We start from the raw sequence: 22,765 nt of genomic DNA, 5'->3' as shown, positions 1-22,765 counted from the left end.
GGGACTTCTGACATTCTGAAATACACTGCTTTGTTGTCATGGGTTCCAGAATCATTGGATTACAGTATGTTTTCCTTGATCAGTTCAACTTCTTGTAGATGTCCAAAGGGAAACTAAAGAAAAGGCACTTGGGCCACATCTGATTCGAGTTCCAATCCATTCCTATCTACCAGATTGAAATGCAGGCAGCAGGAACAGGAGAAACTCCAGGGAAAGCGAAGGGCCAAAGTCCAGAGTAGAACTTTCTTTTTCCAGGGCTTCCCTTGGAGTGTTGTATGTTTTAAGGAAGAAAGATCAGAACTTTTACCAAGGAGAGAATGAGTGGAAAATACTGTATAGTAGTTCAAGAGAAAACACGTAAGAATTTTAGTTGACCAGGGCCAGGGCTAATTTTCAAGACTGAGCAGGTCATGTGCTTGGGAAAGCCATCTGCCTTGCGCCCTCGTTTTCCTTCTGGCTCGTCTCTTACTGGACCATGACTGGACTGAGCACTCCATCTCTAAGGCAAGTGCTAATAATATTCAGATCTTATGTTTGAGTAGAGCCTCATAGTTTACAAATATTACACTAACGTCTGTCAATCACCCAAGCTGTACTAGGCACATGTATATGTATTAGTTCATTGAGCAATAGTAATTGATTGAGCATTTACTAGGTGTTAGTTCTGTGCTAAGCACTTTCAGATATATAAAATCTTGCTTAAATACTCCAATGACCTTACAGGTAGGGCTATTAGTGTTTCCATTTAATGATGAGAAAACTGGCCTCAGGGAAGTTAAGTAATTTGCTCAATGTCATGCAATTAGAAAAGGACGGCACTCATATCCATCTGATTGGAGCTCAGGCTCTTCACCACTGTGCTGTTCCAGGTAGAATGTGCCCAGGAAGAGCTGGTTAAGTTGTCTGAAGTGTGCAAGCCCTTGGGAGAAAAGGAAACATTTATTAAGTCATTAGCAAAGACATTTTTTTCTTCATTAATAGGTTTGTGTGTGTGTGTGTGTGTGTGTGTGTGTGTGATTATTGTCCTAGTAACTGGACGGAAGAAAAGCATGCCTCCTCTTATCAGGCTCACTGGCAAGGTAGGTGCCTAGAGGAGGGACGCTAACTCCCTGGGCTGCTCCCTGAGTTCACCATTGACATGTGAGTGCTACTACTGAGAACTAAGTGGCATCAGCTAATGGGTTTTAGCTTCTGGAGACTTTGTCACTGTAAGCTAATGTCCCCAGGTATGCCACCCACTTGTCTCGCTGGCTCCAAATGAATGGTGACAATATTGTTTGCTGCTCCTGGGATGCTATGGATCTTGGATGGCTACAGTTGCTCACAGATCTTCCCTGGCAGGTATATGGGAGGAGGCCACGGTCAGGTTTTTCAGGCCACTAAGGAATCATTTCACTTGCTGCGGCATGAATGTTGGAAGGTCCAGTTGGTTTAGTGACACCTGTGCTAAAGAGCCTGGAGTCAGGATTCAATACCTGTTAAGAACCAAATACCTTTACACGGAGAAAAGTCTGTGCCCCTGGTTTTATGCTGCCATGATCAGGGCCTTCGCTGCGGCTTTCCCGGGCGCCAGGTGCTGCCCTGAGAACACAGCAGGGACTGAGGGCAGCAGGGTGGCTGTGGAGGGAAAGGATGTGTCCAGGGTGGCTGGTTCTGAAAATGACCTGAGATCTTCATTTATTTATTCAGAGATTTATTATGGCTTAATTGATATTTGTTAAATAAATGAATGAATAAATTTTCTTTTCTTTAAACATCTTGATGACCAAGATCCCTGTTTCTGATGAGAAGAAAAGAGTGAAAAGCCTCAAAAGGAAAAGGCATCATTTTCTTCATGGGCCCTCAGACAGATGGGGAGTGAAGCAGGATCCACGTTAATGGAGTTAGCAATGAAAGGGCCAAAAACCTGTACCTCATCACGGTTCTGATTCTCAGATTTCTTATATTTCATCTTGAGGATTTATTGTCTTTGCTTGGTTCTGCTATTGGGAGATAGTAAAATTCTTAAAGATTCTGCCCCATTTTACATGCCTGAAGGGCAACTAAAGAAAGGGAGTTTGGTCATGCTCTAATTGAGAGTGTCAGGTTTGGTCTCAGTCTCTCCTGGGGACCAGACCCGTGTGGGCAGTATGAATCAGAATGACTCCAAGGACAAGGTAAAAGTCACGGACGGGAGAATGCTCTTCCTCCTGCTCTGCACTGTGCCGTGCTTTGTGTCCTCTTTTAAGGAGGAAGGACCATGCGAGGCCAAGGGACAGGAAGGTGCTTGATCACCACTGAAGTGAAAGACAACTAGGAGTTTGGGTTAACAAGTTCAATTGAACTCAAGATGTGAGACTGCTGCTAACAGTCTCAGGTTGCATCCAGAGAAATGTAAGGTCCCAATTACAAATTACAGAGAGAAGTGGTCTTGCTATTCTTTATGCTCCTCACCTAAAATGTCTGGAGATGATTAACTTGGCTCTTCCTTTTATTAACTGCATGTCCTTAGACAAGTTACTTCAGTCCTTTCAACTTTACCTTCTTTTTGTGTAAAATGGTAATAGCCCAAGGGATGGTTATGATGATTGAAAAAATAGCACCTGATAAGAATTTAGCCTAGTGCATGGTCTGCAGTAACGAACAATAAATGGCAGCTCTTACAGCCCTTGTTTTGCTATAAATATTGTCAGGGTGGCTCAGGTCAGCCTTATACACTCTGGCTCTTAATATAAAGTTTGGGCACCTCAGTTGCAAAGAGCAAAATAAAATCTGCTACACACATATATAAAATGGAGATTTCATTTAAAATATATGGGAGCCCTTAGAAACCTGATGGGAAAACTGGAGAGTGAGGCTCTCAACAAATGAGAATTAACAAGTAACTTTGTGGGTCCAAGCAGGGAGAGCTATCTCGGCAGTCGTGTCCCAACACTTTCACCATTGTCAGTCTGTTTAAGATCCAAATTCCAGCTTGCATCACATTCCCAGTGTATAGCCATCGCGGGAAAATCAATTCCCCAAAAGGAAATCTGCTAACATTACTTAAAGAAGGCTGACTAGTTCAAAAGCCAACTAAAGTCTAATACTTCTAATAAGATGCTTTTTTAAATACTTAAGTAAAATAATTTAGGTTATAATTGGCATTTAGTGGTGTGGGGAACTGATTGAAAACACGCTTTTAAACTCTGTCCTACATGTTTGTTACGGATTTAAGCAGCCCCAAGGAAAAGGATCGGAGTCACGTAATTATTATAGTGGCCACTAGATGGCAGTCCTAAAAGTTAGGCATCATTTTAAAATAAGTCAACAGCAAAATCTCTTTAAGATTTGCAGCACTTTAACATTTGTTATCCTATTAACTTCACACAGTAGTTCTGTGATCTTGAAATTATGATTCCAAAAGTTTGCATCTGAGAAAAGTGATCCTCAGAGAAGCTCACTGACTTTCCCCATGCCCAGAGTTTAATAAAAAGTTTAGTCTATGTTCTCTGACTTTTCTACTAGCCTTACTAAGCTCTTTACACTTGAAGAATTTCAAACACTCTAAAACTTCCATGCTTAGAAATGATGAGGGACTTTTAAAAACTATCTAATCTGCTCATTTTCCAGGTGAGGAAATAATGTCCCAGAGAATTTAAGTAACTTGCTCAAGGTCACACAGACGATTTGCAGCCACATCTGGACTGAATTCTAAATCCTGCCTGGACCAGGGGTCTTTTTTTAACAAAATATACTTCTTTCTCCTCTACCATGTTGTACCACAAGTAGACTTACTTTTCAAACTTCACTCCATAAGATAATAACTGTAGACTTAAACCGAAGTATTTGGTAAAGCGTTATTTGCTAAACATGGTTGTACAGTCTAGCAAAAGTTTCCATCCTAAGGGTGACTGTTAACACCTTAGCCATCTCCAAATAATCACAACCAGAGCCTGCCTGTGTCAGGGTATATTCAGCATTGCAGTTCACCTCTTCTGGCTGTAGGACAGATGCTATAATGAGGTTTCTGTTCTGTGGCTTACCTGTTAAATGTTATGCTCTCACATGTGGATTAGGTAGTATATTGTGTAAGATAGCATAAATAAATAAATAAAAGAGACACCTGTGCTGCGGAAGAGGAGGTAGGACTTACAGCACCCGTGGAAGATCTGTGGTCACCTTGGGAGCAATAGCCAATATTGTCACCATTCATTATGGGAATGGCCTTGAACTAATGGCCAACCCAAGGATATTGTTCACATGGATAAAAAGCCCCAAATCTACTGTTCTCTTCACCCTCCCACCGCGGTCCAACACATACCAACCCTGAGAATTACAACTCTTTCACCTTAGTTGCTTTTCTTAGTTCAATATATAATGAAACTTTTCAATATTTCCAAGTGCCATTCTTCTATGTGTGGGGGTTCTACATTAAAAGCATTCTTTATAAGCTTGTGATGCTATACCGTGAAACCTTCAACCAAATAAAACATTCAGCAACCATCTGGAAAACTTTTATTCTTACATAATAAAAGACAACACGGTGTAATAGGAAGAGCTCATCAGGTGGACAAGCTTGGTGTACTCATGTACTGGCTTGACTACTAATCAGTAGAGGGTTTTTTTGTTTGCTTTTGCCATTTTTTTTTTTTGTTAGGTCACCTAATTTTTCTGAGGTTCAATGTCATTACCTACAAAAATGGGATAAATAACATCTGCTCCACATAGTGTTGGTTGGGATTATTAGTTTGCAAGTAATAGAAGATATCCTAAGCTCGATTTAGCAACATTTAAGAGTTTATCAAAGAAAGAGGGATGTATTAAACCCAGCAAAGAAGAAAGATCTCAGGAAAGTCTATAGCCAGGAATTGGAAATAAAAATCATTTCCTCATTCTCTGTCTCTTATCTCTGCTTCTTCTTCAAACTTCTCTTCCTCTGGGTGGACCAGTCTTCTCTGACTCTGTCCATATAGCAGTGAGCAAGGTGAAAGTGTGGCTAAAATGGGACCAGCTATGGGGTCGAAGGCATATTAAAAAAGCTCTCTATGAGTACTTTTAACATAGATAGAATGGGTCTATTAATAGTTGCCTCTTTCTTTTCAAGATTAAATAAGTTATAACAATATAAGTGCTTAATACAGTACTAACATACAGGAAGCATTTAATGATATAGCTATTATCACTACAGGTCCACAATCCCTTAATTTCAATTTTAAACCCAAGAGCTCTAAAAATTAAAAGCTTTTGTAAGTTTTTAGCAAAAATTATTTGGTGTCAAGACTTGAGTTTGAGCAATCAAAATCTTCACTTATTGCACTTGATGTGAATATGCACATGTTTTCCCTAGAAACAGGAGTATGTTTGATGATGGCGTGTAACTAAGACACTGAGGATATTACACAAGTTGTGTTGTATGCACCTAATCTTGCTACAATCCTCAACTGCTGAGGTCGAAACAAATCTTTTCCCATGGATTTTGGATAAGGGATTGGGGCTTGTATTACTACTATTAAAATTACAGTTTGAGCCTTTGGATAGTAGTGGCTATGAAATGCTAAATTCAATATCTGAGCATCATTAGCATAGCAAAGTTCTCACTGAATCTCAGCCTTAAAATAATTCCAAGTGTACCTTCTTGGCAACTGGAAGTAATTTTATTTCTTTAACAATAACAATAGCAATAAAAACAATGGAACTGTAGCCAGTTATCCAAATAGCTCAAAGAAGAGGTACCTGATACCTATTCATTCACTCATCCATTCAACTGTTTATTCAATAAGCCTTTCAGTCCAGCACCCACTGCAGCCTCACACTATACTACAATCTAAGATACGGCCATGCTACCCCATTGCCAGTGACATACAGTTCGCTTCCTTTTTCTTAAAGTTACTGCTAGCAAGCTCGTGGAGAAAAGTAGTTGCAAAAAGCCAATGTCAGTGTGTATCTTCTTAAAGGGGTCTCTCTCCTGTCATTTGGACAATGTATTCTTGAGTTTTTGTGACTCTTCTTCAGCAATGACATAGACCTACAGGACAGGGCCAATGTGACTGCATGTCACATGTCTGCCTTCTGGCTCGCCCTTGGAAATTTGGTCTCCAAGGCCAACTCTCTGGCAAAGAGAACCATGCAGAATGAATTTTGGTCTAATTGTGTCTGCTTGTTGCAATGCAATGTCTTTAGCCTCCCGAGGACTGTGCCCCAGAGCCTTGCCTACAAAGCCAACTCCATTTGGCAAGTGATGCCTCTGACAAAGCAATAAGCTTGGCCCATTAACGTGCTTGCCTAAAGGTCATCGGTGTTTCATGCTGTGGGTCTCAAATTCTTTGGTTTTTCAGGGCTTAGTATACTCAATGTAGCAGACGGAATTAAAACACCTAAACTTCCCTGTCATAAGTGTATGGGAACTGCTCCACAGGGCTTGCAGTGAACTTGGACAATATCTTTCACCAGATATTATTTTTCCTATCCAAGTGAGCAGGCTGGCTGAGATAGTGATTTCAAATTTTATAATAGCAGCAGAATCATTTGTACCAAAGAAAGCCTATACAGGAGCCCAATGTACTTCATGGTCCAGTTACAACTTTTACTTGTAGCTACCCAAACACTACCATGCTTTATACATTTGCACATGCCATTTTCTTTGCAAGGAATGTCCACCCATAACATTCTTCAAAACCAGCGCAGCAATCACCTGCTCCTTGAAGCCTCCTTGAATCTCTCCTCTCCCTCTAAAGTGTTAATCCCTTGTTTGCTCATTAATTCATCCAAAATGTGAATTTCACTTCTACTATGTTGAACCAGATACTGTGCTAGAAACTAGTAATTCACAGCTGAATGTCAGAGTCTCCACCCTTAAAGATTCACAATCCACTAGAGAGATGTACCAGTCAGGGTCCTGGTAAGAAACAAGAATCCCACGTGATTGCAAAAGTTAAGGCTAGTCTAACAAAGGAGCTATTTACAAAGGTATGGGCAAGGAGGAAGGGATCAAGAAGGGAAGCCTGAGAAACGCAAAGAGAGGGAATGGAACCCGGAGAGAGCCACTGCAGCATGAGAAGCTTCCTGCAGAAGCTGTGGCCTTGGGAAAGGAAGCTTGCAAGAAAAGAAGGGGGGTGGGGGGAGGGATAAAGCCCCAGACTTCACTCTTTCCTAGATCCTCAAATGTCTGGCAGAGCCTCTTACTGGTCACACCCATACTAGCAGGAGGTGAGATAAGCCACTGAGACTGCCCATAAAAGGTGGCTTCCCAAGATCCAGGAGATTTGTTTCACAGATGAAGAAACTAAGGCACCAAGACAACAAGTACTTGGCCAAGATCCCCCAGCTGATAGGTGTTCGAGGTAGAGTATGAACCCAGGCAGCCCAGACCAGAGGCCACAGTCTTTTACTTGAAACTATGCTCTCGTTATTATAGGAGAACATGAAATACAGTGACTGTATGAAGAAGATGGTGTTAGCTCCACTTGAGTGGATCCCAGACATATTGAATATGGGGCAGATGAGGAAGAGGAAGTGGATTCACAGGAAGATCAAGAGGATGTGCAAAGACATGCTGACTTACAACAGCATTGCTGGAGGTGAAAGGGATCATTCTGACCATGAGTAAGGTGGAATTTGGATATGTGTGTGGGAAACAAACCTGAAGTAGCAGACCATGTCAGATCACGGAGCATCTTGAATGTTATTTAAGTTGGTTTGGTCTTGATCCTGTAGACAGAGGGGAGACCTTGGAGGTTTTTAAGCACTGAAGTAACATAAGCAGATTTGCCTTTTAGAAACGTCACTCACGTGGCAGTGTAAACTGGAGGTAGGTAATACAGAGGGCAGGAGACCAGATGAGATAGGAGTCTATGACAGCAGCCTGGGAAAAAGCTGATCAGGATGTTACTTGAGGTAGTAGCAGTGGAGAAGGAAAAAAAGGCACTGATTCCAGAGGTATTTAAGAGAGAGAAACATCAGGGCTTAGTGGTCAGGTAGATGCGAGGGTGGAAAGAAAGAGAGGAGGCGCACAGGACAATAGCCACGTTTCTGACTTGCAGAATTTCTATGCCATTTAGATGCTTCTATTTCTACTATTTTACTTCTGGTACAATTATTTTCATAGGGCATCTATTTAATGCCTTCTCTGAGCCAAAATCTATGCTAGATGCTGTGGATAGAAAGATGAGTTAGACAGAATGTTTTCCCTAGTTAAGGAGACAGACACATATGTAGACAATTTCAACACAATATAATAAATGTTATCATAAAGATATGCACAGGAATCACTTTCTAGTGTAATTATCCATTTACACTGCCTAGAGCATTTCTTATTTATCGCTGGGCTCTGAGTGCTGTGGCCATTGCCTCTCACATAGCAGGGATTAATCAAGCACTGACCCAGGCTGCATCTTTGGAACAGTTCTGTTAAGCTCAGAATTGATTTCCCAGGAATCATGTGGAGTTCATAATTTATCAGAGAGCAAGTAATATATCCTAACCCCAAGTCTGTATATATTCTTGACCTGTCATCATTCATGTCTATAAAAATGCCCACTGAAACACAGCAAGGAACACAGGAGCAGAGCTTGCTTGACTTCGATTTCCCGCTATTAGAATGGGTGGCTTCAGAATATAAAGTCTCCAGACTCTTGTCAGAGGGCGAGCTCCACCCAGGCAGAGGCAAAGCCCTTTTTTCCACCCTCCCCCAACGAATACATAGGAAACATCCTGAACTTAATAGAAATATTAGTCAAATCTTCATGTAGTTTATTCTTTACTCTCTCTAGCCCCAAAATAATGGAGTAAAATTTTGCTCTGCACAATGTCTTTTGCCTCATTATAAGCTTCATAATATGTACTTAGTTCTATTAATTTCTGCAGGTCTTTGTTTGAGACCAAAAAATAAATGCTATTTATAATCTCCCTTCTCCCACCTGGGAACATCTAGTCTTAGTTATTGTAGATTTTACTTGAGCTATCCCAAAATCAAATTGTCCAAAATCCATCAAAATATTCATGCACCAAACTCTAGTCCAGTGGTCCCCAACCTTTTTGGCACCAGGGACTGTTTTCATGGAAGACAATTTTTCCATGGACTAGGGGAATGGAGGATGGTTTCGGGATGATTCATGCACATTGCATTTATTGTGCATTTTATTTCCATTATTACGTTGTAATATATAATGAAATAATTATACAACTCACCATAGGTTGGGGACCCCTGCTTTAGTCTATGCAATTTACAGAAAGCACAAGATGTTTCCTGTCTTTCTGAAGAGATGAAACCTAATTCAGTGCTTCATTTTTACTCCTGACAATTGGATTCAATAAAGAGAGTCTAGGTCCTTAAGGGCTTAACTGAGACAGTTTTATAAATATGCATCTTGTAACTTAAGTCATTGTTTTGGTTACTAAAGCCACATAACATTGTTCAATATTAAGCATTTAGTTTCTTAAGACAACCATTTTTTTTTTTTTTATGCTCACAGATTCTGTGGGTCAGTAATTAGGCTAGGGAAGAACAGGGATAGCTTGGGCCTCAGGGGGAAAGATCCAAAGGCTAGGGTGGATCTGATGTCTGGGAACTGGAGTCATATGAAGGCTTGTTCAGTGAATGTCTGGTTTCTGGGCTGAGATGGCTCGAACACTAGGACTGCTGGCCAGAGTACCTGCACCAGCCTCTCCACGTAACTTGACCTCCTTACAGCCTAGCAGCCTCACGGTAGTTGAATTGTATGTTCTACATGGAACTCAGGAAACTTGAGTGATCCCACAGACAAGGAAGAAGATGCAGGACCTCTTATGACTTTGCCTGGGGAGTCACACAGTGTCCCTTCCACCTACTCTATTGGTTGAAGCAGTTATAGATTCAAAGGGGAGAATCTGACTTCACATCTTTATGAAGAGTGGCAAGGTCACATTGATGAAGAGCATGTATGCTAGGAGATATCTTTGGAAATTGCAGCCTGACACAGTTATTATAATTTAATATAACTGGAATAAAAGTTTTTTCTCAAGTATTGCACTTTTTTAATATTTTCATATTAAATACTGCAAGTTTCAATGTTCAAGCTCTCAGAGGTCTTATGCAGTTGAAAGCATTGGGCTTCTGGAAATGACAGTGTGCTTTCTAATTCTCTTGAAAAAAATTGTATAGTAATAACAGTAAATGGTTTCAGTTCCAACTATCTCCAAATGCCACTTTGGGGCAGAAATTAAGGATGGAAAAATCATATTTTCAGAAGTGGTAGAGCACCTGCCTCAAAAACTCTGACCTATCATAACACTGTTATAGAAATATTATTTTTTAAATATCTCCTGATCTACTTTACTGCTTTTGTATTTTAGTATTCTTATTTATTTGCATATGTGTTTTGTAGCCATTCCAATATGTTGCCTCATGGAAATGAAGGACAAAAGCCACCTAAGTTATGACAGGGTAGAGGAGCAGTCCCTGTCCAACAGGAAAGTAAACACCTTTCCAGGGAGATGGAGATGCCAGAGGGAGGAGGTGGGGGCAGTGCTTGGACAGATGTGAGCATTCCCTGGCCTTGGTGCTGAATCGGCAGGGTGTGTAGTTAGAAAAAAACCACAGAGTTTGGGAAAAATCTGGAGCAAAGAGGTTTTTCCTGACATTCTAGAAGCTTAGGAAAAGGTTAAGCCTTTTAGGAATTCCTCTTAGGGAATTCTTACGTTCAGAGAAGGACAGCGACACACAGGAGGTATGTCAAAATGACTGAAGAGGCACCTACCTAAGAAGGCTTCAGGGCAGACTCACAGTCCCTCTGGAGCAAGCTAAAATGGCAAAATGCCAAGTGACTCAGGGCCTGGAAAGACCTGGGATTGGGACTTGGAGACCACAGATAACAGGAAGTACAGGCTTCAGGTAACAGCAAGTACAGGCTTCAGCTACAGCTGTGTCCATGATGTCCAAAGGAGCAACCACTCAGTGATGCTGCATAGGATGTTCATTTGCATGGACATCACAAGTAGGCACTGGATATTCCTCCCCTCATAGAACAAAACCATACCTGAGTACTATCCCTCACAAACACTTGCCTCTTCTCCCACTCCAAAAATAATCAGTCTCCCAGAGAAGAAGGCAGGAGAAGAGGTGGGGGTGAGGGGAGGGAATCCAGGACAGGCTATACTCAATTTTTCTGAATTAACATTTACCCAAAATAGACTGAGTTTATCTTAAAGAGACCACATACACCAAAAGATAGTGAGATACCTTGAACGGACAAATTTAATTTTCTTTTTCCACCACTGAACAGAAACTGGGATGGTGGAGGAGACGGGAGGTAAGAACAGGGTGAGATCAGCTTACAAATAGAATGCATTCATTTTTTCTGTATATTGGAATTGTGGTGGATACTTATGACCATGCTACCCACTTACCATACTAAGTTTTAATTATCTGTTCTATAGGGGTGGGCAAAACCCTCCTAGGTTCATTGGCTGGGGCCCTGCAAATTAGACTGACAAAAGATAGATTAAAAGAAAGACAAACAGAAGTTGATCAACATGTGTATCATTCATATACTTAGGAGCACTCCATCATGAGTAATTGAAGGGTGGTTAGAATTTAGGGTTCCAAACGTAGTAGGGAAAACGGAGGTGTGGAGAGGGCACTTATGAAAAGGGGCTTTTTGGAAAAATAAGTGGGCCCTTAGGAGAAGAAGATATGGCAGTCTTGTAAAAATGTCTGTTTGGTGTCCTTTCCTGTGATGAGTCAATTTTTAGTTCTTTTGGATGGCTCTGCTTATAGGAAGATAAAGAGAGTTTAGAGGAAGCCTCTTTCTGCTTTTGTTGAATCTCAAATGTCTTCAGCTCAAAATAATCCTTATGCCATAGTGGCGTCAATTGGGGTGGCAGACTCTGAAACCCTTCAGTTCATATAACTCTTTCTCTACCAGACTGGGAGCTCACAGCGGGTAGGAATCTTCCTTATGCGTCTTTCTATCTCCGGGCCTGACATAGAGGAGATGCTCCATCATTTCCTACTGAAAGAATCAACGGCCCTCATAGATATCAATCTACAGAGAAGGGCTCAGTTGCAGGTTGCTCTTGGTTTGTGTAACCAGTGGACAAACAGGCCAGGTTTAAATAAATAGCAAAAGTCCTAAAGTTTGCAAACTCATTTCCCAGTACTCTTCTAGCTTTGCCGTGTGACTTCACCTTGAGTTATGAAACAGTTATATAACCGAAATCCCCAACAGAGCACTACACTCGAAGCTGATTCTGTTTTGTTCAAAGGAAACCCAGATTCTAGGTACATAATGATGGCACCCCAGAGCTATTATCAGTGTCTATTGTGGCTTTGGTGTTGATAATGAGCATGTTCAAGTACATTCCATTCCTCTCTCTGTTTTAATCTCAACAGCGCTCCGGTTACAAAGCAATGAGCACAGCCTTCTCTCTTCTGCTTTTGTCTGCTTTGGTGCTTTTCAGCATATTCTTGGGTCAAGGGTGAGATTCCATTCCTGGTTCTCAGCTGTAACTCACCTGGAACAAACCCTTCTTTGCTTTCCCTGTCCCCAATTGTGCTTTTAAAAAAGACAGGCTTTGGGACTACTCCATGTTCTGTCCTAGAAAATTTCTTTTCACTCAAGTCTGTAAAAGGAATGTTCAAAACGTGATAACTATATTCCTTTTGGTCACACCCCACCCAGCCATATGTTGTTGTTTTTTCAGCACACTTAGATTTTTTTGCAGGATGGCAATATGTTGTTTTTTTGGGTTGCCGCTTGTTTTGGAGTGCTTTTTTTCTTTTTTTCTTTTTTTTTTTTTTCCCTTTAGTCCTGTGGTTGTGAGAAATATGCCATATTTCTGGGATCAGCCTCCTTGACCAGACCCTACATTTCATGGGAGTTGGCTAGCGTCTGACTAAAGAATTTCAAGACAGAAGAAGGTACTTCTTTTTTGTGTCCTGGAAGGTCTCCAAATATGAAACAAGAAGGCAGTTAGCGAAGCAGAATCGTCACTTTTATTCCTAGAAGTGAGGTGGTCTCCAGCCCCACCCACCTCCACGACACCGATGAAACATGTCTGTGGTTTTGTTACGTGTCTGAGTTCATGTTCCCACATTCACATATGTGTATTTGTAGCGGCAAACTTTCTTGTTTAGCTATTTCAATTTTTTAAATTTTATGTATATTCTTGTGTATGCCATTAACTAGGACACATATTTTTCTTCTCACACTGGATAGTCATGACCTCTCAGCCTCACAGTCCCTGCGAGACAGAACGGCTGAGAGAGAATTAACTGCCACGGAGCCACCAAGTGGCAGAGCTGGGAAAACGCAGGTCTCCCTGGCTCCTGGTGTGGCGTTCTGTCTCTGTCTCCATCACTGAACTTAGCTCCACCCAGTAAAGTTAAAAGTCTGCACTCGGACCAGCTCTTAAGTTTCTCTCTTAGTAGAGCCTGTTCTGATCCCATCCACATGTGAACTTTCTCCTTTGAACTTCGGCACAGGAACTTCCTCCATTTATAATCAGACTCCTACATGAGACATTTGTGTTTTTATCTTAACTTCCACAGTTACCCTGATAAGCTCATCAAATGCAGAGACTTTGTTCTCACTCATAGCCTTATCCTGCTGAGTGGTTAGTTATGTGGGTTCTGGAATCAGACAGGTCTGAATTTGAATCCAGAGCAATTTATTTTTACATGCTAAGGTACAGTTTCCTTGTATGTAAATGGTGGTAACAAAGACAACCTGCAGAATTATTGGAATGATCAAACAGAATAACTGTGTCTAGATTGGAAGCTATACAAGAGTCCTTTTAAAGCTTCCCTTTTGTATGAAATTCATATGGTTCTCTAGGACATTCCTTTCTAAAAGTGTCACGCTTTATCAAGGCCATGCCTCCCCAATATATTTAATCCCCGACATGAATCCTGGAGCAACACAGTGCATCTGACCTGTCACTTTCTAGCTTGTACCTTGATGCAGGTAGAAACTTCATTCTGGCTGAAATACTCAAGGGAAAGAGGAAGTGCTTTTGCCTGGAATTGGTGAGTTGTAATATTATCCACTATTACTTCCTGAGCACCTTCTGCCTTCCAAGCTTTATTCTAAATAATGATAACAACTATTTAATTAACTAAAAATATGCCTATTGTTCTAGTAATTATGCTATGTCTTGGCTCTATCTGCTCATGTTCTAAGGAGCTCTTTGTAGATTTTTTTCAGTGTATACTTATAGTAGAAGTGCTAAAGAAAACTACTTTGACTAAGACTTGATTTGGATTTACAATATTCAGGCTCTATGCCTTAATAATTTTCTTTTCATTTTCCTCTCTTTGGGCAAGCTGAGTCCCCACAGGTGGTTGAGGCACTATACTGGCTCCCGAGTTGTGCTGAGCTGTCTCAAGAGGGTGTGAGAGTTGCTGGGTCACATCAGTAATACTAGGAGATCAAGTTCCTATTTGTATCAGAAGATCTGAGGCAGAAAATGTTGAGAGCTAAACTGTAATTGTCTAATCTGCTGGTACATTTTCTTCTTCCCTTGTACATAAAAAAAAAAAATAAAGACTTCTCAAATCATTATTTGCTTTGCATCTAGAGATGCTATTATATTTCCAGGATATCATTGACGTTCTGGTTTGCAGATAACCAGAGCAGAGCCCGGGGGCTCCATCTGACTGGCCTTCTCAGGTGCAAGGAAGCAAATCCTGGGACCCGGAGAGCATGTGCCCTGTGACATTGAAACTTGAAAGTGCAGCCTGCCTTTTATGTTGGCTCTAGGTCAACCCTGGACTTTTATTCCCCCATTCCTTTGTTCATGATGTTTTCTTACATAAAGTTGCCCTTTCTTTTTAATTTTCAGTTTTACCTTTTGTGGTCTCACTCCTCCTTCAAGGATTAGTAGAATACCAAAATTCGTATAGAGAAAAATAGGCCAGGTACGGTGGCTCATGCTTGTAATCCTAGCACTTTGGGAGGCCGAGGTGGGAGGATAGCTTAAGGTCAGGAATTGAAGACCAGCCTGAGCAAGAGTGAGGCCCTATCTCTACTAAAAATAGAGAGAAATTAGCTGGACAACTAAAAATATATAGAAAAAATTAGCTGGGCATGGTGGCACATGCCTGTAGTCCCAGCTACTTGGGAGGCTGAGGCAGGAGGATTGCTTAAGCCCAGGAATTTGAGGTTGCTGTGAGCTAGGCTGACACCATGGCACTCTAGACAGGGCAACAGAGCAAGACTCTGTCTCAAAAAAAAAAAAATAATAATTGTATAGAGAAAATAAAGCAGGAAAGTGAAACAGAATAAGGGGTGGGGCTGGGATTCAATTTTAATTAGAGTGTATTGGGGAGGACCTCACTGGGAAGGTGATTTGTGAGCAAAAGCCAAAGGACATGGGGAGATGGCTACAAGGATAGCTGGAGAGCAAACACTGTGGGCAGAGGGCAGGCAGGTGTCGGAGATGGCACAGTACTGGGTGGGCTGGGGGCTGGAGCTGAGGGGAGAGAGCAGAGGGTGTGGGGAGAGGTGGCACCAGATCCTATAGACCAGCAGTCCCCAACCTTTTTGGCATCAGGGACTGGTTCTGTGAATGACAATTTTTCCATGGACTTGTCAGGGGGAGGCGGAGTTCAGGTGGTGATGCAAGCGATGGGGAGCAGCTGTAAACACAGATGAAGCTTCACTGGCTTGTCCGTTGCTCACCTCCTGCTGTGCAGCCCAGTTCCTAACAGGCCACAGACTGATGGTCCTGCTGGTTTGCAAGCCAGGGGTTGGGGACCGCAGCTGTAGACCATTGTTAATAATTTCCCTCTAAGTGAGATGGGAGTTACCTTCATGATATAAGTAGGGGGTTAGTTATTTAGGAGTTAATAGCTGTGCAAGTGACCAGAGTAGACAGTTACCATTTTGTTGTGATTTGGGAAGTATTGGTGTGCTACTGTGTTCAAGATATCTCCCCACTCATCCTGTGACAATGAGAAGATTCATATTCTTTGAGGCAAAGACTTGATGCTGTGGTCTGTATACTTGTGCTCCCCCCACTCCCCACCAAATCCTAACCCTCAAGATGATGATGTTAGGATGTGGCCTTTGGGAGGTGATTAGGTCAAGAGGGTGGAGTCCTCATGAATGGGATTAGTGCCCTTATAAAAGGGGCCTGAGAAAGACCCCTGGCACCTTCTGCCACATGACGTTAGACCAAGGAGGCAGCTGTCTGTGAGGAAGTGAGCCCTCACGAGAAACCAAATCTGCTGGTGCCTTAATCTTGGACCTTCCAGCTTCCAGAACTGTGGGGGGAAAAAATCTATTGTTTATAAACCACCCAATCTGTGGTGTTTTGTTAATAGCAGCCTGAAAAGACAGGCTGTACCATTTATAATATGTTTGAGTGTCCTGGTGTACGTCACTTACCCTGTTGTTGCTAAGTTTCTTTATCTGCAGCGTGAGAGTCATGATAGCCCTGACTTATCTCATGGGACATGATGAAGGAATAAGAAAATGTTCCTAAATATGCTTTTGAAATACAAAGTATTATAACAATATTATATTATTTTCCTTCAGGCAGGAAGGTCTCTAGAGAAATGCAAATGCTATCTCCACAATTACCAAGACATGCAGATAAACCTTGGCTTATCAGACGGCATAGCTGGGTCCTTAAGGAATATCACTCAGGGAGTTGAGCTTTGGTGAGGTAAAGTGAAAAATGATCTAGAATCCTATCTCTGCACAGAAGGATTTCACAGTGGGTGGGTTAGCTTCATAGGGATGCTGTAACAAATGGCCACAAACTGGGAGGCTTACAACCACAGAAATTTATTCTCTCGTAGTTATGGTGACCAGAAGTCCAAAATCAATGTGTTGGCAGAGCCACACTATCTTCAAAGGCTCTAGGGAAGAATCTCTCCTTGCCTCTTCCAGCTGCTGGCAGCTTCAGGCATTACTTGGCTTGTGGCTTCATAGTCTCTGCCTCTGTCTTCACATGACCTTCTCCCCTTCTCCCTGTGTCTCTCTTCTTGTAAGGACACTTGTCATTCAATTTAGGACTCAACAGTTAACACAGGATTATCTCATCTTGAGTTCCTTAACTTAATTACATTTGCAAAGACCCTTTTTCCAAATACAGTCGTATTCACACTTTCTGGGTGTTAGGATGTGGATATGACATTTGGGGGGCACCATTCAATCTTCTATGGGAGGGAGTGGTTCCTGGGAGTACAAGACAGCTTGAGGACAAGAAAGAAACTCATGACAGAAAAGCTGTGCAGAATACCTGGAACAGAGATTTGCTAAGGGGAGGAAAGGACACAAATTTGTATTTGGCTACCACACATTCAGAATGGGACAGTCAGTTCACAGAGCCTCTTTCTTCTAGGAAACTCAAACTCTGACTCTTGCTTTCACTCTCCCACAACACAAGAAAGCTCACTAAGCTATTCTATCTTGCCTAATCCTCTGGTTTAGGGTAGCCATTGACATAAATTTCCCCTTCTTTTCTAAACTATAGAATTTTGGATGTTAGAGCTTGAAAGGGCCATTGAAATTATTTAAGTCAACTTTGTTCTTTTGAACCCCAGAGTTTTTTTCAAAGTCACACAATGAGTAATAAGATGAGACCCTGGAATCTAGAATCTAGAACTTGCACACATGCCTTCTTCATCCTATGCCTTTCTCTTGGCAATTCTCCCTTCCGTCCTCCCCCTCTTAATTTAGACAGACAAGGTTGAATTTACAGTATATCCCTCTGCAAAGGAACATTTCCCCCTAATCCTTCTCTAATCGTTAATTCTTAATTCTTATATCATTGACATAGGTGAGGGGGTTGAACAGTCAGGTGACTATTTTTCAACTACCTCTTCGTAAATTTTGTTTCTGTTCTATATCTCCTTTAAGATATTATTTCTGTTTTCTTTGGCTTTAGCTAAGATTTTCATATTCATGTTCTGTTCTAAGTTTTATCATAGATATATACAAAGGATGTTATGGGAACACACCACAGGCAAACTTAACTCAGTCTTGCTGGATCAGGAAAGCTGGATGTGACCAGAGGTTTGCTAAATAGAACCCTAAATGCTAAGTAAAAATTATCCACCTGAATGGGGACACTGGTGTGTGTGTGTGTAGGGAGAAGTGATGAGAGAGGAAGGAAAGGCATTTCAGGAAGATGAGAAAACATTTGCAAAGACCGAGACTGAGAGAGATTACTGTGCCTTTTGGGAACAGGCGCTGAAGTTTGGTACAGCTGGAGTGTGGAGAGGTACAAGTATGTGTGTGTGTGTGTGTGTGTGTGTGTGTGTGTGTGTGTGTATGTCTGCATGGAATGGGGATGGGTGGAAGAATTGAGGCAAAAGATGAGGTAAGAGAGGTAAGCAAAGTGTAGATCACAAAAACCTATGTAGGTCAGGTTAAGAAATTTGCATTTACCCTGAAAGCAATGGGAAAAGCTTGAAATGACAGGATCAGAAGAAAGTCAGAAAACTTTCTCCGACTGTATGTAATAAGGGGATTAGAGATATGCAAGATAAAAAGGGAAGACTATCTAAGGTTTAATTATGGTAACAGCAACAACTAAAATTGTTTATATCAGGTAGCATTGCTCTAAGTGCTTTACTTTTGTCATCCTGTGTAATCCTCACAAGAATCTTTCAAGGTAGGTGCCATTACTGTTCCCATTTTACAGATGAGGAAACTGAAGCACAGATGATCATGATCACTCTGACTGTCATGTGGAAAATGGATTAGGTGGTGGGCACAGTGAATGCGAGGAGATGAGTTAGGATTTTTCTAAAGTCTAGGCAAGAGATGGTAGCTTGAACTGGGGATATAAGACTGAAAACAGAGAGCAATGAATGCATTTGATTTTGAGATTTCCTGATGGACAAAATGTTGGAACGTGAAAGAATCAAGAATTATTCTGAGAACATTGGCTTAAACAGATGGGTGGAATGTGCTGCCACTTTAAGGTCATAAATAGTTGTGCAGAACAAAAAGAGAGTTTGACTTTGAAAATTTTGTGCTGTAGAATGTCTAAACTTGGTTCTACCAACACATGTGATTTATTCTGTGAACAAAGAATGTACCATTTTTCCACCCACTTTCTGTTTTATGTTTAATAGAGGTATACCTAACCAGCTCCTTAGTGGGGAGGCAGTGAAGGTTCCCAAGGAATTTACCAAAGATGCATTTTTAAATGCTAAGCCTTACTGAGAAGTGCAAAAAAATGGGGGAAAAAATGTCTCCTTCTCTTTCTCCAGTGCCCTCGGCCCTTGGACGACAGCATGCACTACACACCACGTGAACCAATAATGAGTAACATGAACAATTGCAGCAACAAATTTCCACTTACGGGTACAGACTCTGAATATGATTAAAGCTCCTTAGGGTCTCTACTACAGTAAGTCATTTACCCTACATCCAATTTAAAGAGATTTTCATTTTTTGAGGGAATGCCATTTGATTGAGCAGGTGTTGACTGAGCTCTGGCATGGCTAGTTGGTCCACTCTCAGGCAGCAAGTCCATTGCTAGCCAAACTCAGTGGGCTGGTGGAAGAGTTAGGACATGGCAGTGGAAAATATTCGGCAAGTGTGGCTGCCTCCAGCTGCTCCTTTGAATGCTCATATTCACTTCTGGCTCGAGCCATTCCCCAGCTTGCTGTCGTCACCTAGCAACCTCTTTATGGTATAAAAGTGGAGTAAGTAGAAGTGGAAGAATAAAGTGTCCCTTTCTTTCTCCTTCCCTAGACAAGTAAAAAAGGACCTTGCTAAGAATTTAATTGAGTTCTTATGAGGGGTAATCTTTAAACTATTTTGGGGTCATTGTGTTAATACATAGCAAAGGAAATAGATATTAAGAAGTTCAATTATGGGACCCTTGAACTCGTCAACTTCTAGATGTTCTGAGTTCTGAGTACTTATATCCAACTGCCTACATTATACCTCTACTAGCTTATGAATGGGCACTTTGGACTTAACAACCCAAACAGAACTCTCGAACTTTCCCTGCCCATTCCACCCTGCCATCAGTCCCCCTGAAGCTGGGTAGCGAACACTAGACCTGGGTTCTTCTCATTCCCTCACCTGCCAGGTTGACCTCATCAACAAGTTTTGTTGGCTCTAGCTCAAAAACACACTGGATTCCCACATCCGACCACCTTGTACCATCTCCATGGCTCCACAGTTTCCATTCTCTGGCTCCAGTTTCTTGGTTGTTTTTTCCCCGTTCTGTCTTGCCCCTTCCTTCCCTGTGGTTCATTCTCCACACAGTTGCAAGAGCAATCTCACTAAAACTCTAAATAGATATGCCACTTCCTTATGGCAAATCTCCAATGACTTCCCATTGCAACTGGAGCAAAGACCAAACTTGCTCCCCCAGCCTAACGGGACCCACACGCTATGGCTCCTGCATGCCTCCCTGACCGTCTCTTCTTCCCCTCACTGCCTCATCCCACTGACTAGGATCCCTTTATATGTGCCTTCTGTCCGTCATCCTTGCCAAGCCTATTCCTAGCTCAAGGGCTTTGTATTTTCTCTTTCTTCTACTTAGAATGTTTTCGCTCCTTACCATTACATGGTGCCTCCTTTTCAGCCCTCAGGTCTCAATTCAAATGCCACCTTCCCTGGGTGGCCACTGTTGATCACCTGAGCTAAATCCACAGCCTAATCATTTTCTACAACCTTACCATATTTTATATTTTCCGAGGCACTTATATGTTCCTGACATTTTCTTTCGTATTTATATGTCAAATATGTTCATTTTCTGTTTTCAACACAGAAATTTAAGTTTCAACAGGGCAGGACTCTTTCTGACTTGTTCATAGTTTTATCCCCAACATCTATAACAACAAATAAATATTTGTTGATGGGAAGACCAAGTGACAGATGGACTGAGTCTTTTGTATTCCTGGTAGGCCGGAAAGAGAATGGTTAGAATGGATAAAAGAGGAACTGTTTGAATAGATGAAAGACAGCAACCATGTACTGCATGACAATGCGAAATATTGACTGTTTTGAGACAGACATCTTGCAAATATTGGGGCAGGGAGTCAGAATATTCCTTAACTCTTTTATGAGTTTAGAATATACTTTCTTGAGAAGTAATGTTTGCTCTTGGTATACAGATGCACACATTTGTTTAAACGGTTTCTCAGTGGGCTACTGGAAGAAAAAAGTGGCTAGAAAGTCATGCCAGTGAGGAGGTCTTAAGAAGATTGGCTTTGGAGAGTCCAAGGTCATCCTGGACTTTCAACTGTACTTTGAACTTGAGGTATCACTGACCAGCAATGATGATTCTGTTGAAATCCCTCAGCATGTTTCTTTAGACTGAACATCTCAGACTGGAGTAATGTACTAATAGGAATAAGGCATAAATCCTAAGTGAGAACCAGTTGTGCAGAAGGGAATGGGATTTTCTGTCACTGGGAGGAGATTCTCATGACAAACCCAAGGAAGGAGACATTGTGAACCTAAGGGTAGGAGAAGTAGGTTAGCAGCAGGAGTGTGACCACAAGAGAAGTCCCTTTGCAAGATTCCTTGAGTTCTTATTCTTGAAATTCAGGATGAATCATTTGGTATCCAGCCTTAACTCATCCAGCTAAACTCAGAAAGTGTTACATGGTGAAGTGATAGAGAATACAAGGAAAGGGAGGCAGGAGAAAATGGAGTCTTCTCCACATTGTGTTCTCTGCTGCAGCTCACGCAGGGGCCACATTTATCAGGGGATTGTGTTAGGAGTTCCAGACAGTAGAATAGCAGCAGAATAGATGGTGGTCGACGGCCAGGCTGGGACAAGGAGGAGTCCGTAAGTGTGAGGTCGAGCCCCAAGAAGCCCACTTAGGAAGGGCATGGCTGCAACGTTCAGGTCCTCACTGTGTATTAGAGGATGTGGGGCATTGCTGAAGAAGTGGAGAGGAGGAAGCAGACCCTTGGGCACACTTGGCCCTCCTCTCTGCTCATCAGGTTTGACCTTTTAGCCTCCACTCTCCTCAAACTCTGCTTGAGTTTGAAAGTATTTGCTTATATTTGTCATCCACAGGACCAGCTAAATAATTTGCAGGGTCCAGTGCAAAATAAAATTGCTGGGCACCCTGTTTAAAAATCATTAAAAACATCAAGATGACAGCAGAGCATTAAATTGAATTCAGGACCCTTCTATGCATGGGACCCTGTGTGACTGCACAGGTCACACACCCATGAAGCCCACCCTGGTCTACGCTTGGCTCTTCTCTGAGCTTAGAGCACCAGGCCTGTGCAGGCGGTATGCCACTAACCCCACCTCAGTATGTTACCTCCTTTTCTGAGATTCTCTCACCCTCTGTTTCTTAGAGTCCTGAGTGTCTTCGTCATAGAAAACTTTCATTTTTATTCAGCTTTATATTGTGTTATTTTCTTGAAGACTGAGACTAGATTTAGATGAATTTCAAGTCCTTGTAGTCATGCTGGCGTGACATGTGAGTTGCTTCCAGCCAGCACCCTGAGTGTGAGGACACCAGGGAAACACGTGCTCTTAACGTATTTGACCCTTCAGCCACCTTAGTCTAGAACAACCCACCAAGCAGTCAGAGTTTCAGGTAGCTTCTCTAGCCCCTTCCTTCCCCAGGCTTTGTTCTAAGAGCAGTTCCTTCCCCCTATTTACTTATGGTGGGGTTAGCCTAACTGCTTATTGAGTAGGAGGTACGTGGAGATAAATGCAACCCCAGTTATACTCTTAAAAGTTGAAAGAGTAATGCCCCAGGAACATTTACTGACCTGATAACATATTGATGTCCGCAAAAATGTTGAGCGTAACTGAGACCATTGACCTAGAATGTTCCAGAAGATAAGAAAGACACCCCCCAGCCCATCCACCTAAGGATATA

The sequence above is a fragment of the Eulemur rufifrons genome, chromosome 3 (assembly GCF_041146395.1).
Source record: "Eulemur rufifrons isolate Redbay chromosome 3, OSU_ERuf_1, whole genome shotgun sequence".
Classification (NCBI taxonomy): Eukaryota; Metazoa; Chordata; class Mammalia; order Primates; family Lemuridae; genus Eulemur; species Eulemur rufifrons.
This window is presented reverse-complemented; position numbering follows the sequence as displayed.